This window comes from Cynoglossus semilaevis, chromosome 12 (assembly GCF_000523025.1).
Source record: "Cynoglossus semilaevis isolate Cse_v1.0 chromosome 12, Cse_v1.0, whole genome shotgun sequence".
In the NCBI taxonomy this organism is placed as follows: Eukaryota; Metazoa; Chordata; class Actinopteri; order Pleuronectiformes; family Cynoglossidae; genus Cynoglossus; species Cynoglossus semilaevis.
Window position 1 is genome coordinate 7281220 of NC_024318.1, and position 7368 is coordinate 7288587.

At 38.6% G+C, this 7368-nt stretch overlaps 1 protein-coding gene and 1 long non-coding RNA gene across 2 annotated transcripts in view; one reads left to right on the plus strand and one right to left on the minus strand.

Annotated features, from left to right (window-relative positions):
* Positions 1-7368, minus strand: part of LOC112487883 (uncharacterized) — an 89107-nt gene that overhangs the window by 43460 nt on the left and 38279 nt on the right. The window contains exon 2 of the long non-coding RNA XR_003051386.1: positions 2237-2320. This is a non-coding gene — a long non-coding RNA (uncharacterized LOC112487883). The remainder of the gene's footprint in view (positions 1-2236; positions 2321-7368) is intronic.
* The window catches only part of adgrb3 (adhesion G protein-coupled receptor B3), a 104356-nt gene that overhangs the window by 14394 nt on the left and 82594 nt on the right, over positions 1-7368 (plus strand). The gene's annotated exons all lie outside the window — the stretch shown is intronic.

A 7368-nucleotide genomic window follows, 5' to 3' on the forward strand; every position in this document is an offset into this window, starting at 1 on the left:
ATGGCTATTTCGTCCCACTGAGTTGAGGCATTTGCATAAACATCCACCCACAAAACCAGGCAAATGAGTCTGTCACTCAAAGATACTGTCTGTGCTTAAGTGGAAGCAAAATCCAATCCATTTTTTTTTATTCCTCTTGGGACTTATGCTGCCGTTCTCCACAGCATTCCTTCTACAGGGTATAGAAAATGTCCTCGTGTAGCTGTAATAGATGCTGCATTTAAATCTACTGAGTGAACCAAGATCTGGGGCAGCAAAAAAAAAAAAAAAACTCTCATCATTAGCGTGGTATTATAATATTATTAAGTGTGCGCCCAATCATTACTGATAATATTTCTCCCTTTAGCCTATGATTAAAAAGGTTACGTCTGACTGTGGCTGATAATTACTGAACAATAATCCTGATTAAACCTTTGAGTGTATGGTTTAAAATCCCAGATTGGCATAACTGAAACCCAGACTTAACATAGTTCTAGGCTTCAACATGAACATCTGCTATTAACAAGCATGTTGATGCAGGCACTTAGACCATGTCCAGCATGTTTATGAAAAGGTGTTGAAAACATGGTCCAAAGCAGGCTGGGAAAATTGCAATAATAATAATAATAATAATAATAATAATAATAATAGTAGTAGTAGTAGTAGAAGTAAAATGAGTCCATTTGCACACACAGATCAGCCGTTTTCATCAAGGACATATGGCCATTCACAGAACCAATTTAAGCCAGGCGTCACTGTCTGGTTGTCTGGTTGTCTGAGTCAGATCTCAAACTGTCCTTCACACCACTAACAGCCATCGCTTGACATCAATGTCACATCCACAGCGTGGTTAGCCTGCCAACATGGCCACACATCTTAATCTCATCTGTCACCTAGACTGTCTGGTGCAGTGGCAGAGGTTCTGCACCGCGACTACTGTAGATGTGCTCCAGCATGAAGAGGGAACGAGACAGAGGATGGAGAGAAAGGGTGTGGGAGGGGGGCTATGAATCTTCATCTGGCCTTGCAGCCCAGCTCGTCTGCTCCACCAGTTAACATACCTACACGCTGCTGTGTCACCGCCATGGCAACCTGGCCTTAAAGGTAGATGTGCAACAGTTTTATCTCGACAACACAGTGACTGTGATCTGTCCACTGTGCTCTCAATGTCCACATCAAGTGCTAATACATTAGCACATTTAGCCTTGTCTTGCATCTTCAGGTGTTTTATGAAATCTCTTGTATTGTTACAAAACAGATCTCACAGGAGGTCTCTCTTCCGTCTTCGTCCCCGATGTTAGAATACCTACGAACTGATGACATTGTTGAACTACTTAAATAAACCACCCCTAAGGACCATGAGACACTGAACTGCAGTGGGGGAACACAACACTGACTCATCGACGCACAGCTGGTCGTATTGAAAATCCATTATGGAGCACAAGTATCAGTGCATCCCTAGCTCAAACTGTAGGTGTCTGCGTTTGGCTGCTTTTAATGTGATGCTGCGTTTGTGCTTCAGCTGGAGTTTTGATCAACTTCTACCGGCACTCGGAAAATGACAGCTGTGTCCATTCTTGTGGACCGTTGGACAAGAACACATAACATTTTTACCTGCTTAAATAAAATAAAAAATGTGCATTTATTGCCATCAAGAGGACAAGAGGTCTCTTTGTGTTTGGACATCAATTAACCACGACCGCTGCTCCTGTCTGTCAATATCCCAGAGTGTGTTACTCTTCAGTTAGAGTAATTTAATATTATAAACATACTACTTTATCTTCATTTATCCAAAATTGTTAATTTACTCACAACGCCCTTGAAGTCTTATTGGCAGCATTAGTGTGAGCGCGTGTCTCTAAACAGGAAAATAAGCAGAATCTGCTCCACTGAATGAGTGAAAGTCTGCAGCAGAGAGCTCTGTCCATTTAACCAATATAGTGGATCAGTCAGGAGCTCTCTCTCTCTCTCTCTCTCTCTCTCTCTCTCTCTCTCTGCACTATTGTGTTAAAGAGAAAGACTTCAGAGTCCAGAGCATCATTGAAATGTGATAGATAAAACAGAGGCTTTTGGGGAATGGACTGGGATTACTGAATCAACACCATCACAGAGTCAGTCCCCACCTCCCAGACCTGCTCTGGTTTAGAAAGACCACTAGTCAAATCATTTGGATCCTTTGACAATCCGTTGTTTCAAATGAAGCTTTTCCTTCATTTGGAATCCTCAAAATAAAACAAGATGAAGTTTATTTATTTACCTTTCAACCCTCAATATTTTTCAGGGTCGCAGGTGAAGATCCCATCAGTAACCCGGACAGTTCCGCAGTCCACCGTGGAGCCACCTATAGAGATAACCAGAGACAACACAGTGAATGTTTTGAACAATTAACCTTATCATACATCATAAACAACCCAAACTGCAATCGACCATGGTTTGTCTCTAGTGACCAAAACAGACATTTCCATTTCCCTTCACTTTTTACCCAGACTTCCATGTACATTCCCTTGTTCCCTTCTCTTCTGTTAACAGTGTAATTCAGTGCAACACCAAACACCTTTGTTTCTGGCAAAACGAACGATGGGTAAAACACGTGGAACAGTTTTACAAGGCTTTGATAAAAAGAGGTCATGAGACACAGCTACTCTCTGGCACTGATGTAATAAGAGGGGCAATAATTACTCCCTCATTCTGAAGCTTCCTTTCGGTGCAGCTGTATATTTAGTTTTTGTCTCTTTCCTGATGAATCAGCGTTACAGCTGTTTATTTGTATCCAGCTCAGTCAACTGCATGAAAATGCAGTGCATTATATATAGAATGTACTGGTAAATTTTTACCAGCCACATATATATTTTTTTTTTAAGATTTTGGAGTTTGGATGCGTGACCATGCAGCCAGAGTATTATTTTTGGAAGCAGAGCAAAAAAAGACAGTGAAAGCCAAACCTTTACCAAGTTGATTTTCTATTCTAAAGTTTTCCATTCAACAACATCAGTATTCCTCCATGGCCCGGAGCTGTCTCCTTGCTTTGCTATAAAATGCATCAATGCAGAGAGAGTAGCTGGAGGCCATTACTTATTGGTCATCGCTCTGCATCCACACGCCATTTTAGAAGTCACTCCTTCACAAAAACACTTTGTTTTTAATATTGTGCTCTGTTTAACTAACAGAAACTGAACTCACTATTTAAAATGTTAACAAAAATAGATTAGTACTACCTATGGTTACTGATCAAATGCTGTAGTACAGTCATGTCTCTTATTATTATTGCATTGATAATGACGTTTGGAAACAGAAATGGTAGTCGATTCAGTTGAATGTCATTTCAGTTCACTATTTTCAACCAAGAAAAACACATATAACATGCGTTTGCCTTTTGTTATGATTAAAACTTAATACATTGAATATATCAACAGGAAGCTATTTATTACAATATTTAAATAAATACATTTGATATTTTAAATATTTTGTTTATATTTACATATATATATATTTTTAAATTTATGACAATTGAAAACAAATCTAAGGTAACATAATCTTCACAGCATACATCACCAACCATTTTATTATCTTTATTTGTGTGTGTGTGTGTTGGTAGTTATAACTGGTATAGTTATAATTGTGTAAATATTTTACAGGAAAATACGTTTGTCCTTTTGGGGACACTTTTCAGCTCACTACTGACTCACAGAGTATTTTTAGGTTCAAGATTTAGTTTTCAGTAAGGATTAAAATTAGTGTCGGATTAGAGTTGGGGTGCGGATTAAGAGTAAGCATAAATGTTTAATAGTTAAATTTAGGGCAAGGGGCTCGTGCTCACAAAATGTGTGTGTGCAGCAACTAACAACGCTTCGTTCTGTTAAATTTCTATGAAGACACTCAGTCAGTGATGCAGCCTGTTGTATAACATGATGAATCTACAGTTGATTGAATACAACAGTTCCAACCTGACAAAAAAAAAAAAATCTAATTAAAATGAAAGGTTGAGGTGACCTGACTGTACTTACAAAAGAAAACTCTTTAAATAAAGCCCAAGATGACTTTGGGGGGACATAAGTTTTACCTTGCAAAATAAAATGTAGGAATAACAATATGAAAGTCAGTCAGTGTAAAATATTAAACTCCACTGCGAAGGTGCATTGGTGAAATAATGAATCACAGCACGTAAAAAAATGGCTTTATCAGAAATATTAAATGCACATTTCCCTTTTCTTCCCCATCCTTTCCACCCTGTACAACATTCTATGAAATCCACAAATTACTATGTATATGAGGTCACACTGAAGGACATATTCTAATTGTCAGTTTTTGTTCGCTACATATCCAGGGAACAAAATGTGATTGGGGCAAATGTTTGGGGATTTATTAGTGTTAATGAGGGTGATGGAGGTCGGCCCTTTCTCCTTTGACCTGATTAAAATCTACAAGTGAAAACCTCTCACGCTCTCAAAGCCCGCTCTTGTTGCTTGCACAGCCAAATTGATTAGGCGCATGATTAATTGGATGCAGGATAATTTAAAAACTATTAGGACAAAGACAATCGCTGATTAATATATTTGGTCAACACCGACTGGAAAAAACTTTTAATCTGCAAAACTGAGTTTGCAAACACACACACACACGTTGACCACTTGCCTTTAAAGTATTAACAAACACCCACTGTTAGATAAATACATTTACATTGACAACCATACATATTTCAAATATATAAATACATGTATATTTTATCCATACATATGTAAATACACAGATATGTATTATCTTTTCTGTATCACCAATGTACACAAAAAAAGTATATATACATTGTTCCTGTAATGCACTAGATTTAAAAGGTCATATATTTAAATAGAATATATTAATATACCAATGAAGCCCGCAGATCCAGTGAGCAGTGACTGAATCACATCAGGTCTCTATAGGAACCAACACCTGGCACTGCTGTGTGTGTGTTCACCCTCGATGAGCACATTTATACGAAGATGTCTATACTCCGCTCTCACACCGTGATCTAAAGCTATAATTTAGCAGGTGTTATCTTGAAATAATTCCGCTTAAAAGCCACTTCGCAGACCGTCTTTCAGAACTATCATCTCAGCGGTGTCCAAAGCACGGCTGTAGTGATGTTGTCTCAACAGTTATTAGAGTGCAATAATTGCAGCGCCCCTCTCAGATGTGAGGTGACAATTAGAGGAAAGGGGTCCAAAAACGAGGATTAGCAGCGAGGGTGTGATCGAATACTGTTGGCAGCAGGAAAGTATACGTACATACCCGATGGTGGGAACAGTCACAAGATTTCTGTAAACAATAATCTTCAAGGCTGTCAAGAGATGGAGTGTTGACATTTTTTTTTTTCCAGCGTCTCTAGATAAGAGACGAGGCATGAATATATTTTCATACTAACGTGGAGGCCTATTATGCAGCCTCCAATCTTAAGTTTCCATCCTTTTGAAAAGCACACAGCTCATATGAGCTCAGTGACATGTAGGAAATAATCAACACCTAAAGTCAACGGTGCTTCTTATCTCTGACCCCAGTGACAAATGAGAAAAATCGTGATGAAGACAGTGATTTTGTTAAATTTGTCCTGCTCTGACCCAAGCGGTGCAATAAGTCCCTTTCTGTTAAGGGGTCAGTGTTCAGTTGCAGAGGGCGTTCATCATAATGTCACTGCTTATCACAGCAGCTAATTCCCAAGGTCTGCATGGCCCAATTATGGAAAAACCCTCATCTCCGAAGCCCGGCTCTTTAATCCATGAAGTGAATATCACTCTTCATTTGCTACGACTGTCTCTCATTATTCTTTTAATTTGCAGATTGAAGATTGCAGATTGAAAGTGGATTTTTCAGAGGGAATTAGACTTTGTTCTTTTGTACAGTATGCTGTGTAAAAAGCAGTAAAGAGAGCAGGGGAAAAAAGACGTTAATGACTTTCCAGTTGCATGCTGGCACTTCTTCACAGCAACACCGTTTGTTAAAGTGAAGAGCAGACAAAAACTACATCAATAGAACGCTTAAAGGCTCTGAAAAAAAAAATCCACAACCTTAACAACCACATAGTTCAAGTCCTTAACCCTTGATATAATTCACAAAGCCAATATCCAGCTTCATTACTAAGATTTTATTTTACTGCAAATTGAGGTGGTGGTGGTTAAACTAGTTGGAGCAATTACCTTTTGTTTGGTGAATTCTGAACTTGCCATTTTGCAGTAATTTCATGCACTTTGAAGCAACCCTTATAAAAAGGAGAATAAAGAGAAGCAGGCCACAAAACCTTTTTTCTGTGACGGAGAGGTTTCTTTGGGTGGACCATGGAAGAGAAGACGTGAGACAAGTGTGGCTTTTTGTGTGAAACCTGGACACGATCAGGACGTGTGATCACCAAAGGTAACACCAGCCTGATCAGTACAGAAATATAATAATAATAATAATAATAATATACCAGATTAAATATTGAATACATTTGAACTCATACCTAAAACATCACACTATATACTGATAATTCCACCGTCCATGTTCCTATAAATACATACACTCTCACACAGTCAATACACATGTTTTTTGCACACACTGAGGGAAACATTACATTTCATCGTAGCAACTCATGCTTAAAATACCATCTCCATTCTCAGCATCAACTTCAACAGTCACACCAGCGTCACCGTTCAAGGCGCAGCAAATAGGTCAACAACTAACAAGCTGACTGACATCTGAGTTGTCAAATGGACTCTGAAGGAGTGTGAGCTGATTAATATTGTTGGAAAACTACTTCACAGCTGAAATTCAAGTTACAAGATTGACATTTTTTCCATACATTTTCCATACCAATGATTCCATAATTTGTATTAGACAGGATTGAAACACACACACACACACACACACACTGCTAGGATTTGGGTCCATTCACACAGTGATACTGAAAATTGGTTGTTTTAATGAGAATATTCAGACATTACTAGTAAAACAACCCAATCCTATCAAAAAGAAACTCCAGTCATCCATTTCATCCACTCTATTCAGAAATACACCTTTGAGGTAACAGTGTGATTACATTTCATCATGAATTCTCCCAGAGGACTCCCCTCACTCGGTGCTTGAGGATTCAGACATTGTGCCAGTAGTTATTTTGACAAAGCAGGTAAACAGCAGAAGTGTGGCTGACACTTGGTGGTGCATTGTTATCAAAGAGAAGGGAAACTGGAAATACAGCAGTCAGCTGTTTGTGAAGCTACAGCAAAAGAAGGTTTTCATTAAAAATGAACTGAAGTGCAGTCCCGCTCTTGCCTATCGTTTAAGCCAAATGTGGATTAATTGTTCATGATCAATACTTTCCAGGAAAATGTGACAAGAGTGCAGTCATATGAGGTCAAATGTTTTGTGCAGGCACAGAGGCAT